This window comes from Haliotis cracherodii, unplaced genomic scaffold (genome assembly GCF_022045235.1).
Source record: "Haliotis cracherodii isolate W230 unplaced genomic scaffold, xgHalCrac1.p SCAF_20, whole genome shotgun sequence".
NCBI lineage: Eukaryota > Metazoa > Mollusca > Gastropoda > Lepetellida > Haliotidae > Haliotis > Haliotis cracherodii.
In genome coordinates, this window is record NW_027266276.1 from 6,631,901 (window position 1) to 6,647,220 (window position 15,320).

Below are 15,320 nucleotides of genomic sequence, written 5' to 3' on the forward strand. Positions count from 1 at the left end.
ACCGAGTGATACCTTTATCTGTTTCTACTCTTAATGTGGTCAATACATTTACCAATACATTAACTGTCCAGGCCAGTATGATCTAAGTGTATCCACACTACACTAGCGCTTTGTTTGTTGTCCCGGCAGAATAAATATTTCATCATAAAATAAATACCGTATTTGACGTAATAAGCGACCCGCTCTAATATGCGCCCATTGCGATATTTGCTAAATTATTGGCTAGTGAACAATCCTAATTAGCACCCCTTCCGATTGATTAATGTAAACAAGACTTATTTATTTGCATATAATAACTCGTGTGTTATATGCACCCTTAATTATGGGCAATTAAATTCTGGAAAAATATATCTGTGGTACATACACATTTCAGGCTGTCAGCATAAACCATGAAAGTTATCTTTCAACTGTTTTTTTCCACCAAAATAATATTCTAATAAGAGGCCCCTATTTCTAATTTTGAGAGCGCCCTGGGCGCTTATTAAGTCGAATACGGTAGTTGTGGGTGCGTTTGACATAATCGCACCAATACATAAAGTAAACAGACCGAAAAACGTGTGTGAATGATGATATTATATTAATCATCTGCCCATCCTGGTAGAGACAATCTCGTATGACACACTAACACCAGCTTATGTCACGTGATGGTATCAGTGCAAATACTAACAGGATCCTGAGCGTAACATTATCTCGTGTATATATAACAACTGCGGGTAAATGGTAGATTCACGCTGTGTGTTTGTTGTAAGTTAATGGTCGATGTGCTTCATCGGAATAGCCAGGTGGGTGTGCGGCACTGACATAAACACGGATAATCCCCTGCCGGGGTCACAAGCTGTAACGTCCCGGGGCAGAAACAAATCTGAGGTGTCAGCTGTGGAAAGATGGATTTTGTTCATATCCTAGTTATGATGTTTCATGCTTCATGAAAACCATGCAGGAACAGACATGGCAATTTGCTTCATGAAAACCATACAGGAAGAGACATGGCAATTTGCTTCATGAAAATCATACAGGAACAGACATGGTAACATGCTTCATGAAAACCCTACAGGAACAGACATGGCAATTTGCTTCATGAAAATCATACAGGAACAGACATGGTAACATGCTTCATGAAAATCATACAGGAACAGACATGGTAACATGCTTCATGGAAACCATAGAGGAACATACATAGTAACATGCTTCATGAAAACCATGCAGGAACAGACATGGTAACATGCTTCATGAAAACCCTATAGGAACAGACATGGTAACATGCTTCATGAAAACCATGCAGGAACAAACATAGTAACATGCTTCATGAAAACCATGCAGGAACAGACATGGTATCCTGCTTCATGAAAACCATGCAGGAACAGACATGGTAACATGCTTCATGAAAATCATACAGGAACAGACATGGTAACATGCTTCATGAAAACCCTACAGGAACATACATGGTAACATGCTTCATGGAAACCATAGAGGAACATACATAGTAACATGCTTCATGAAAACCATGCAGGAACAGACATGGTAACATGCTTCATGAAAACCCTATAGGAACAGACATGGTAACATGCTTCATGAAAACCATGCAGGAACAGACATAGTAACATGCTTCATGAAAACCATGCAGGAACAGACATGGTATCCTGCTTCATGAAAACCATGCAGGAACAGACATGGTAACATGCTTCATGAAAACCCTACAGGAACAGACATGGTAGAATGCTTCATGGAAACCATGCAGGAACATACATAGTAACATGCTTCATGAAAACCCTATAGGAACAGACATGGTAACATGCTTCATGGAAACCATGCAGGAACATACATAGTAACATGCTTCATGAAAACCATGCAGGAACAGACATGGCAATATGCTTCATGGAAACCATGCAGGAACAGACATGGCAATATGCTTCATGAAAACCATGCAGGAACAGACATGGCAACATGCTTCATGAAAACCATGCAGGAACAGACATGGCAACATGCTTCATGAAAATCATGCAGGAACAGACATGGTAACAAGTGTTCTTGAAAGGCTGAACATGTTCATCATAGCTAGGAGTGGGTGTGGATGAGGTTTAACTTCACTATGTCCCAGCTGTATCACGATGATAACACCAGACACATTGATCCCATGTGAGGAATCGAACCCGGGTTTCGGGGTGACGACCGAACACTTTACCCACAAGGCCACCGACCGTTAGAGATGTACATACACATTAAGATGCTTTACTCCATAACAATAAGTCGTTGAATAATTCGTAATATTTTAATCCGTATGATTAAAACGAGAACTTTATCGTCCGAGTAACAGTGTCACTGGCCGTAACAACAACGTCAATATTGATAACAACGACAGCAATAAAAGAATAATATACTGTGGCACGGAAAGGTTTATTTTCAAACGATCAGCTTGATTATATAAATTGTATGAAAAAGACCAAACACATAATAAAAGTAATGAAAACATTTACAAATAGAGTGGTTCACTGGGTTTTCAGCTCTTAGTAGTATTGAAGCAATACCATTATGACAAAGTTTAATCACATGGGAATAAAAACCGGGGCCGGCGATACGGGCGAACGCTTTTACAACCTGAGTACTCCCTTCCCAATTCTCCTTTTCAAATAGGACTATAAATAAATCAATTCGAAGTAAGACAGATTTTTCCTAAAATATCTTGTTTCATATCTCTTGAAATTAAAACACATTTTAGAAAATAGGAATGTTAATGACACATGTTCATATTCTGTGATAAGCGGAGGGAAATTAATCAATCTGTATTGATAAATCGTAAACATAAGTAAATGTGAACTAGTTTTTTTTTGCTTAAAGCTCTTTATAAAATAAGTATATTATGTGTAATACCATTGGTGAGGTTGGCGCGTTCTTTGTGAAATCTTTTAGGCATTTACGACACATGTCCATTAAAGATTTGATGGACCAAACAGTAATTGTCCACAATACGAGGTTCCCAAATTAATGAGGTTCGGACAAGCGGAGTTTCACTGTACTCATTAAAAGACACGTTTACAAACAGGATACGTTATTAGCGCGGCCAATTTAAAGATATGGTGCTTCCAAATAATGTATATGCATGACTACATATAACTAAATTAAATTTCAGATGGGTTCGTTCATGATATATTGCTAACAGAGACAAAGGATGCTGTGCGAAACTTGAATTGAGTTTGATATAATTGTAGATACCAAAACACGTTTTAGCTGCATTGCTTCGAATTTCTATTCACAAATGCAGTGTTCTAAATGCACAAATGCAGGGAAATCTCTTTACCCAGGAATCCATAATTCTGGCCACCCTGCTTTCTGAACGTCTACTGCTGAACACGTCTACTTGTGTCTAAAGGACATTACTCTATCACATTGATTTGTTATACCAGTCGATTCCACAAGGAGTGAGTGAGTATGGTTTTACGCCGCGTTTAGCAATATTCCAGCAATATCACGGCGGGGGACACCAGAAATGGGCTTCACACATTGTACCCAGATTCCAAAAGGAACACCACGTTCGGATAAACGGGGTTTCCTTTCGTTGATCGTTACAATCGGTTCATAAACAGATGTGCTGATTCCAAAAGGAACACCACGTTCGGATAAGCGGGGTTTCCTTTCGTTGATGGTTACAATCGGTTCATAAACAGATGTGCTGATTCATAAAGGAACACCACGTTCGGATAAACGGGGTTCCCTTTCGTTGATCGTTACAATCGGTTCATAAACAGATATGCTGATTTCAAAAGAACACCACGTTCGGATAAACGGGGTTTCCTTTCGTTGATGGTTACAATCGGTTCATAAACAGATGTGCTGATTCCAAAAGGAACACCACTTTCGGATAAGCGGGGTTTCCTTTCGTTGATCGTTACAATCGGTTCATAAACAGATATGCTGATTTCAAAAGAACACCACGTTCGGATAAACGGGGTTCCCTTTCGTTGATCGTTACAATCGGTTCATAAACAGATATGCTGATTCCAAAGGGAACACCACGTTCGGATAAACGGGGTTTCCTTTCGTTGATGGTTACAATCGGTTCATAAACAGATGTGCTGATTCCAAAAGGAACATCACGTTCGGATAAACGGGGTTCCCTTTCGTTGATGGTTACAATCGGTTCATAAACAGATGTGTTGATTCCAAAAGGAACACCACTTTCGGGGGGATAAATAGGGTTCCCTTTCGTTGATCGTTACAATCGGTTCATAAACAGATGTGCTGATTCCAAAAGGAACACCACGTTTGGATAAACGGAATTCCCTTTCGTTGATCGTTACAATCGGTTCATAAACAGATGTGCTTATTCAAAAAAAAATACCATGTTCGGATAAACGGGGTTTCCTTTCGTTGATCGTTATAATCGGTTCACAAACAGATGTGCTGATTCCAAAAGGAACACCACGTTCGGATAAATGGGGTTCCCTTTCGTTGATCGTTACAATCGGTTCATAAACAGATATGCTGATTCCAAAAGAACACTTCGTTCGGATAAACGGGGTTTCCTTTCGTTGATGGTTACAATCGGTTCATAAACAGATGTGCTGATTCCAAAAGGAACACCACGTTCGGATAAATGGGGTTTCCTTTCGTTGATCGTTACAATCGGTTCATAAACAGATATGCTGATTCCAAAAGAACACCACCGATCATAGTTGAAATCGGTTCATGAACAGAAGCGGATGTATAGAATTGTGCATCACGGTCGTATTGATGATGTAGCTCCTGGTTCATGTATATGTTTGTTATCTCAACTTTTTTGACGAACACATTTATTTTGGTTTTGTCTTTTTACACTGACACCCGACACTTTTCTGCAAAGCCGCGCCGGAAATTAATATTTGATACTTTTATCCTGCTCAGAGTTTTTATCATGAACTTTTTACAAAATAACTTTTACATGGCAGTGAAACTTTGGGAATTTTAATGGAAATGCATCGATCAAGTTACAACAAATGTTTTTCTTGAGTGTTTATTTTTCGAAATAAACGTGACAACGACGACAAAAGTTGCTAAGCTGCAAGGGTCGCTACATTCTCTTTCCTCCGTTGTGAATATCGGTGGATCAATCATGAATACTTCAGTGATGAAGCTTGAAGCCAAGAACACCTATGATCATGAGTTTATTTGAGGGAAAAAGCAAGCAAGCATTACAGTCATGTTGACACACACGGGATACGCAAGAACAGAGCGCAATACATTTTGTTTGTTTGTTGTGTAACACCGCTGGCAAAGATATTCCACTTGTATGACGGAGACCTGTAAATAATCAATTCAGGAACTTACAAAACCGGTGATTGATATTATGAGCAAGGTTCCGAGCAGTAGGAACACGAGCTTCTGAAAAAGCCATTTCAAACATTTGAAGAATGGAAACGAAGTTGAAATTCATGTCAACTCTCTCTTGACTGTTACGAGGGCTACTAAAATGTCATTTAAATATATTGGTGTGCTGTGACACGCAGTCAAGCAAGCCGTGACCATCCCATTCAATTTAGTCACCTCTAAGTACAAGGAATACGGTGCAGGGGACATATTGTAACTCTGGCCACTATACCCAACTATTAACACGTCCCATTTCAATTCTGGAAACCAGTAACTCAAAAACTCAAAATTTACACTATGAAGTGTGGCCCATGGGCGAAGAGTGGCCCATGTGTGTGTGTGTGTGTGTGTGTGTGTGTGTGTGTGTGTGTGTGTGTGTGATCCATAGTGCTAGGTCTCTGAGATACCTTGCCACAGTTTAATATACCCCACACAGAGTCAGTATACCCAACTATTAACAATTAACTATTAATAAGAGTGGCCCATGTGTGTGTGTGTGTGTGTGTGTGTGTGTGTGTGTGTGTGTGTGTGTGTGTGTGTGTGTGTGTGTGTGTGTGTGTGTGTGTGTGTGATCCATAGTGCTAGGTCTCTGAGATACTATGCCACAGTTTAATATAACCCACACCAAGTCAGTATGCTGACTCCAAGCCGACCAGTCCTTGTTTAAGACCCTCAATGTCTTTTGGTATCTTTTGGCGAATCGAACCCAGGCGGGGGACACCAGTAATGGGCTTCACACATTGTACCCGTGTCGGGAATCGAACCCGGGCCTTCGGCTTGAGATTATTGCACTTATGTAGAGTGTGAGTGTGTGTGTGTGTGTGTGTGTGTGTGTGTGCGTGCGTGCGTGCGTGCGTGCGTGCGTGCGGGCTTGCATGTGTGTGTGCGTGCGTGCGGGCTTGCATGTGTGTGTGTGTGTGTTTGTTTTGTGAGTCCAACATGTCATTAGACACCTCTACCTCCAAAAAACATCTTAAAATGTTTCTTCTTGTACATGATAGTGATAGTCTCATGAAAAGTAAATAGTAATTCATATTTTCCAAAACAGATTTCGAATTGATTATTCCATGATCAAAATAACATTTCCTGATGAACAAATCTCACGTAACAATTCTTATTTGTTTGTATTCAAGTTCCATCTGTTCGGATACAGCATTGCAAATCATATGTCTATAACCCGGCGCGATACGCGATAGGTGTAGGTTGACCTCTTACACTTGCAACATGTGGTTAAAGCGTTCGCTCGTCACGCCAAAGACCCGGGTTCGATGCCCGACATGGGTACAATGTGTGAAGCCCATTTCTGGTGTCCCCGACGTGATTTTGCTGGAATATTGCTAAACGCAGCGTAAAACCATACTCACTCACTATTCATTATCGTGACTGATATGTGTACATTGACGAATATCAAATTATCCAAAACATGAACGTTGTACAGTTAATATGGTTGATACGCTTGGTTTGGAACTACAAAGAATTATTGTTGTGTACGAGGTAAAAGCGTTATGTACAAAGAATAACGTGTAACACGGAGGCAAAAAGTAAGACAAAATAATACAAAGTGTGGGTTGTGATATAACGCACTCAAGGGTTACTTGTGCGTATTTTCATATTAATTTCTTACACTCAAACTTGCATAAATGAAAATGTGTGCATGTTTAATATGCAGATTTGAGTTTGGAAATACACAATGAATAATACATATGCATATTGTTTTCATGCATCAAAACGTAAATGTGAATATTAACAGTAAACATTTATCATGTGTATTTCAGACAGAATGACGTATTGTATGATGTTTTGGTAATATATCACCTCCCTGTCGAGATTGTATATACAATGGAACATGTAGCGTGTGGTGTACTGAACTGCACTGACGAATCAAGTTTTGGGCGAGGTCTGTGCAAAATATGTTGCCGAAAATTGGTGTAAAAAGAGAGCTCTCCACGACAAGCCATTCACAATCCGGGTGGACACCTACCCGTGTCCCCTCTAGCCGACACCTAACCGAGTGCCCTCTCTAGCCGACACCTACCCGAGTGCCCCCTCTAACCGACACCTAACCGAGTGCCCCCTCAATCTGACACCTATCCGAGTGTCTCCTCTAGCTGACACCTACCCGTGTGCCCTCTCTACCCGACACCTACCCGAGAGCCCCCTCTAGCCGACACCTACCCGTGTGCCCCTGTGCTACCTCTAACCGACACCTACCCGAGAGCCCCCTCTAACCGACACCTACCCGAGTTGCCCCTCTAGCCGACACCTACCCGTGTGCCCCTGTGCTACCTCTAACTGACACCTACCCGAGTGCCCCCTCTAGCCGACACTTACCCGAGTGCCCATGTAGTCCCTCTACGCGACACCAATACCGGTTTTGTACTAGTTTGTGTACGAACGGTAAGGCTTTGTTAATCTCAAGGTATATGTAATTAAAGCAACACGCTTCGGTGTTTAAACCATCATTTTAATACAAATTTAAATAGAAAGAGTTCACCTAACTTTGTTAAACAGATGAACCACGTTCGTCCGGAATTTTCATTTTCCTTCATGTTTACAGTCAGGAAAGTCTACACAACATATTCGTTACCCGGTACCCCCACAATAACGGAATTTCAACGCCCACGTTATTTGCCAGTTCTTAGAATTCATTCGTGAGACATTGAACCAAACAATGTAATAATGATTTATCAAACGCTCATATTGACAGCAACTCTTTGGTACATTAACAAAAGAATGCACGTCTGCTAGGACTACATACAGGTGGTACATGCTAACACTGTTGAAAAACTGTATTCCTAAAATCGAAAGTAGCCAATGGGGAGTCTAAATCGATGCAATCATACAAAAAATACATACGACAGATACAATGAAATTCTTTCTAACCTAAATACAACTCTTCCAAAGCCTTTGATCAATTTGCGAATACCTCGTCGAAGAACGCTACTTACATTTAATAATTCAATACTTAGTTGATATTCTTTGGAAGTATGTTCATTTGTTTAAATGTCACGGGCGTGCAAACAGATCATTATTAAAACATCTAATCCATAAAAAAATAATGGGATTTAAAATGGCAATCTGCATAAAAAAACTCAGCTGTACTATTACCCGTTAATATTAATTCATTCGGGCTGAGAAGTAAATGCGTAATTAACGTCAGACACATGGAAAACTTACCCTACGAAATTCCTAAGTAATTTTTGTTGGTTGCTCGAAACGAAGTCCCAACACCATAATCCCTGGATGAATGTGATTGGCACAAGTCTTATACGCTACACCAAACTTGTACATGTTCAAATCTCGTCCGAAGAAACTCCGTATTTCAAACCGAAAACCAAGACACGGTCGCATATGATGTTCAACTTCCGTTTACCGGGCCGCCATGCTGAACATGCCCACGGACCTCGATCAACCAACGGTCTCTACATTGACTGCTTAGGCGTCCTACCAACTCTATCCTTCAGTTTGTGTTGCGTTGATGGTTTAGGCTCCAGTAATTGTGGTCTTCTAGCGGATCTGTCTTTAGCTCGATATCGCGCGGGTAATGCCATGGCTGGCATGGCAGCCTAGTACCACTGCTCGCGTGTGCCGAGCGAGGGTAGTAATGAACCTAATGCTTTCCCGCGTGCGGGACGAATGCGCGTGTCAACCGCCGCATGGTATTCAATATGGCGGCTGCACTATTGATCGTGCAAATTAGGGGATCGAAAGCTTGGTCGGAAATGTTCTCATCAGTGGGAGAACACGGCACGAGTCAAATAATACACTTTGGAGTGCTAAATACTACGATCAGACCACACATGTCCCACTAATAAGTTTTCAGTAGTCTCGGAGCAGGGTCGCGAGACACAGTGGTCGTTTTGTCGTCGGCTGTGAGATGTTCTGCTCAGAGTAGAGCCTTCTTGGGCAATATGTTATGCGTGCGTACTCCGTTTGGGTCGGGCAACGTGTGGACGCATACGTGTGTTGATGATTGCACGTTTGCAAAGTTTGTTACAAGCTTGTGCTCTGTTTTTAATGAACATCTGAAACGCGTAATACGACGTTGTGTAACTATCATTTTTGGATCATGCATAACACGAAGTCGGATAAGTCCAAAACGCTTAAAACGATGTTTGTTGCTGGCTTTTTATGACCCGATGTAGCGCTATCGCCGCGGCTTGTAAAGTGTGTTGATGCATTGTAAAGTTTGCTGAAACATTGTAAACTTTGTTGATACATTGTGAACTTTGCTGGTACATTGTAACGTTTCTTGATATGAAGTAAATTTGGTTGAAACTTTGTTGATCATTGTAAACTTTGTTGATATATTGTAAACGTTGTTGACCATTGTTACTTTGTTGATCATTGTAAACTTTATTCTTACATTGTAAACTTTGCTGATCATTGTAAGCTTTGCTGATCATTGTAAACTTGGCTGATCATTGTAAACTTTGTTGATCATTGAAAACTTTGTTGATCATTGCAAACTTTGTTGATCATTGTTACTTTGTTGATCATTGTAAACTTTATTCTTACATTGTAAACTTTGCTGATCATTGTAAACTTTGTTGATCATTGTAAACTTTGCTGATCATTGTAAATTTTGCTGATCATTGTAAACTTTGTTAATCATTGTAAACTTTCTTCATACATTGTAAACTTTGCTGATCATTGTAAACTTTGCTGATCATTGTAAACTTTGCTGATCATTGTAAACTTTGTTGATACATTGTAAACTTTGTTATTTTAACGCCCGATTCAGCAACATCCCAGCCACATCACGTTGGTCCTTTAGTACATGTCGAATCTGGACAGGACAATCCAGTGATTGATGGTATACCCAACGTTCTACACTGTTGGGGTATGAAGACACGCACTCAACCAAGTCTACGAGTCTGACCACTTATCCAATTGGTTCGCCTCTAACGACAAGGATAGGTTCCTAGGACAAAATTCTGACTCGGAATGACATTACTTCAACCTTAATTATACAAAGGTTAATTTTCAACATACCGCCAGCTTGAACATGGATTCATCGAAGTACATAGGTCGCGGAAAGTGTCTGTCCCCACGCAAAATAGAAGGAAAGCACCGTTCGAACTACTCGTAGAGCTGTTTATTTATTGCGACGAGGGACATTTATTTCTCAGTAAGAAACGACATACCACCTGTTCGTTATTGCGGTTAGGATAGTGACCATACATGCAAAGCGCCTATAGTTTCAACGAGTGAGTATGTTTCACGGTTTCTGGTTTTACGATATTTTTTTACCTTAACCTTTTCTCGAACACCTGGTGTCATAACTGAATTTCAGACTATTTTGTCTTAGACAAGAGAACTTTATTTCTGGGACCAAAGGTCTTGGAGGAGGGTGTCAAGTGGGTTGCAGGGAGGGGTCGGAAGAATTGATCTTGATAGATAAAGGTGACCACATGTCACAAAGCATATTGTATTTCTTCGCGAACACCTGGTGTCATCGCTGATTGTCAGTGATTCATTCATATCATTTGCACAGTTTTGTCTTAGACGCCAAAATGGAATCTGTTTCGGCAGATAATCGAGACGAATGAGCCTCTGGCGTAGACGTTTCATATTTGCTTGAACTGGGTCGATGTTTCTGCTGGTGGACTGAAGTCCCCATGTTTCATCATAAGCTCAGTAGCATTTATAAATCATGCTACAAAAGAAATGTTTGTGCAGAGACATTAAACCTGCTCCCCCTATTCCCTACTGTGTTGGAAAAGGAAATGTTACTTTGGTGTTTTATTCTACTTTTAATCTGCAGAATCTCTGCACTTGTTCGCAGCATACCTAATTGAATTTAACATATCGTTTCCAGTTCCAACAAAACAAAAACGCTCTATCGTATCACGGGATCGCCTGGTCAAGAATCAATTGTTTATAGGCTACCTTCGTATGGGGGGGGGGGGGGGGGGGGGGGGGGGGGGGAGGGGGGATGGGGGGGGGGGGAGTACTGCTGTGTGGCCTGAGGCAGCAAAAATGTCTTTCCCTTGTGCAAATTGAGTGAGTTGTGGGTGCTACTGGTAGACCAGTTCGTGTTTTCTCTTTTAACGAACATCTGGTGTCCCGACTGATTTTCAGGAATCATTCACATAATTAGACGACCAGTGATACCAGTAGATAATCGAAATTGATTATTCTCTGGTTTTGATGTATAATATTTAATCACATAGGTTTATTTTATATTCTTTGTTTCATTTTTTATGAAGTCTGTCAGCTCAATATGAGAGGAAAACTCAAGGCGACACAGGTAGGCCAGGAGACATGTACACCGTTTATCTCGATTAAGGACATATCATGCATATTTAAAACACTGAGTTACACGTGCCCTTGTCTTAGTTTAAAATGAATATACATGCATGAGAATAACCAGTCTGGATTATCCGCCGAAACAGATTCCATCAGTGATGACGCCAGGTGTTCGCAAGGAAATACGATATGCTTTGTTACATGTGGTCACCATTATCTATCAAGATCAACTCTTCCGACCCCTCCCTGTAACCCACTTGACCACCCTCCACCAAGACCTTTGGTCGTAGAAATAAAGTTGTCTTGTCTAATGATATATAGCTACGATATAAAAAGTAACTTGAAATGGGTCCCAGAACAATGTTCAAACTCTGCAGCTGAGGCTATCTAGACTTGCCAAATTATTCTAGACTTGAGTTGGATGGCGCTTTAATTTATTCTCTTGGGTCTGGGAGACAGACTACCATCACACTCTCATGTCACAAGTGGTATCCCCTTGTTCCGGCCTTGAGTGTGTAATTATAGAAAGGCTTAATCTCCCTCGTCACTGTGGACTGTGCAACCATGGAGCGAGTGAGTGAATTGGATTCAACGCCGTTTCCTACAATAGTCCAGTTATATCACTGCGTGTCAGCTTAATGTGGGAGGAAAGCCCGATGTGATGCAGGTCGTGGACGTTTACAACTTCGTTGAAACTCATTTGCACGCATATTTTGCTGACAAACCTAGAAATATAATCGGAGAGAACCTCAATGAACCCTCAATCATAGGTCTCTTGCGTTCCAAAGGGACTCAACTCTGCACAGCGAATCGCGGCGCCTTGGACGACTAGGCCACCCGTGTCCCCTTTTGTCCGGAATGAAGAGTATTCGGATTAATGAGGTTTAGACTATAGTCTCTACACGAAATATAGTCAATAGTTGTCAGCGAAATAAATTCAATTGTAGGAATTCAACGTGTAAGACAAAGAGCACAGTGTAACTAAAATGCCAGCAAAGTCACAGTTATGGTAACCTAGCACACTAAATGGGATAACTTTAATTCTGTGATGTAGTGTTAATCGCCATTAACATCCATTTACAATTTTGCCAGAACGTGTTCACTGTAATGGTTCTATTTCTGTCGAACGAGACCAGTGAGGCTTGAAATGTGGAAAATTGTGAGGATGTCAGTCTCATTAAAGACTCAGAACTGACATAATCTAACAGCTTAATTATATCTGTGAATATATAACAATAATATGTCGCGTACATGAAACCCCGTTTCCCAACGATGATTCTGTACTATACCCATACATATGTTTCAGTGGTCCGTTAATCCGCACATTCCTTAAACCTAACTGAATTAACAGAGCTGCACAGCATATGATAAACACAATGTTCCAAACATGTTCGAAGATGTCTAAAAGTCAGACTATTGTTTGTTACCAGTCTGTCTTGAGCTGCCCATTAGCATCGACAAGCCACTTACAATCCCCCCTAGCTCCAAGTTCCCAGAACAGCCAAGACCTACGGCGTCAGAGCATTCCAGAAAGTCGGACCTGCTCTGTGAAACTCACTTTCATATGAGATCAGGAAAAATTAAAAACCTGAACACGTTCCGATCACCGCTCAAACCTCATCTGATTCTGACAACCTACGACTGAAGGCGCTCTTGAGCCTAACTCTGGAACGACCATATAGAAATGTTTAATTTATTATTAAAAATGTTTTTTTAAATCATCATCATCATCATCATCATCATCATCATCATCATCATCATCATCATCACATCACCATTATTATTATTATTATTATTATTATTATTATTATTATTATTATTATTATTAATGGATTGAGTGAGGAGGGTTCATATAAATTGTTCGTGTGGGGATTGAAACAATGAAACAAGAGTCTTAGGTGTGACCAAAGAACGATGCATCATCTGTAACAGCGGATTATTGCTTTTTGGTACACTGGCCTGATCATTTCAACAAACTGAGACATCCTAGAATCCGTTTGATACTTATAGCTCGCTAATGCACTTATCCCGCAAACTATCTTTCCGAAAGCAAATATGTGTCCGAGACCTCGAGTTTAAAATAAGGTAACGGTCGGGGGAAGGCACTTAGGATGATATGGAACTTAGCGAGAGATATCCTTTGTATCTCTGATTTCAAAGCTGTCTTGTTAAAAATATTTCCTATATATTTCGAAGTTGCGCGGGCCCGTGAAGATCCGGGATAGAATAGGATTTCAGCAACCCATGCTTGCCTTTAAAGGCGACTGAGCTTGTCGAAAGAGGCGACTGACGGGATCGGGTCGTCAGGCTCGCTGACTTGGTTGCTACATGTCATCGTATCTCAATTGCGTGAATCGATGCTCATGATGTCAATCACTGGACTGTCTGGTCCAGAATCGATTATTTACAGACAACCGTCATATAGCTTGAATATTGCTACCATATTGATATATAATGATGAAATAACATGATACAGCATACTACATGTATATCCAATGCATATTATTTACGTGACTTGTTCTATATGTCAAGAAACAAGATGAAGCTCTTTAACGACAAGTGTTACTCAAACGTGATGTGTGATATGTGTAATATTTCCCCAGGGTCCTTTCAAAGAAGACATATGCTCCGCAAATCTAGTCTCGACGTTGTGATGGGGTCACACATTTATCATATTCGTCGACCAAGAAGCTTGGATCGGTGGAAACGAAATTTGGGAAGCAATGTATTTTATTGTTGTATTTGGTCGTTTGATCGGTTTAGTTGGAACAAATACATACCATTTCTGAATAATATGTTTAGATTTCCTACTTTAGCTTGTGTATGTGTTTATTTCTAAGAAGGATTTGGTTTCCTCTTTTTACTTTGGCGGAATTCATTGAATGCATTATTTGTATAGTTAATAGTCACTTTACTTTGTGATATATTTGATAGTTTTGTCGTTTTATTTTTCTGATTGCTCAAATACTCAGCGATCTGGCAAATGAAAAAAATCCAAACAGGATAAAGTTAAATTTCTGATCTTGACTTTTGGTCACTGTCGGTTGAATCCGTGAATATGATAAATAGAGAATCTCACCCGAGTGTCTTTTGATATCAAATATATCAACACGAGTTGATAAAAGTGGAAAAACTCCGAGGTTTGCCGAGGATTTTTGCCACTTTTATCAACGAGTGTTGATATATTTGATGTCAAAAGACACGAGGGTGAGATTTTAATTATCATCTAACATCATTCTTCCAAGAAAAAATCAATTTATAGACAATAATTAGCAGTGTCTTCGGTGTAAAAAGTACTGCTAACAGCTTCAGGAGCAGAGCTATTAATGATGTCATTTCGTGGTAACCAGTGATGTCACAATGGTCTGCAAAGCATTGTGATGTAATTTCATTGCAGCGATATCTACAGTGTAGATATCGCTTGATCTCATCCAAGCGATATCTCCTGTGGGAGCCAGTTTTGGATGATAAATGCAAGACTTGTCTTCCTTATTGTATTGTGTGAATCTGAGACATTGTATGATACATGGTATGTATATTAAACGGATATATTGTATTTGTGTGAAACCCAGACATTGTATATGTGTGAAATTGAAACGTATGTGTGTGAAACTGAGACATTGTATTTGTGTGAAACTGAGACATTGTTTTTGTGTGAAACTGAGACATTGTATTTGTGTGAAACTGGGACGTATGTGTGTGAAACTGAGACATTGTATTTGTGTGAA

At 40.2% G+C, this 15,320-nt stretch overlaps 1 protein-coding gene across 5 annotated transcripts in view; it reads right to left on the bottom strand.

Annotated features, from left to right (window-relative positions):
- LOC139470014 (5-hydroxytryptamine receptor-like) overlaps positions 1–15,320 on the bottom strand; it is a 189,605-nt gene that overhangs the window by 53,483 nt on the left and 120,802 nt on the right. The window contains exon 1 of one of the 5 annotated variants that reach the window (XM_071252303.1): positions 8,518–8,933. The exons of the other annotated variants lie outside the window; for them this stretch is intronic. The gene's annotated coding sequence lies outside the window, so the exon portion shown is untranslated. Of the gene's footprint in view, positions 1–8,517; positions 8,934–15,320 lie in introns of those variants that run through there. 5 annotated transcript variants of the gene reach the window in all.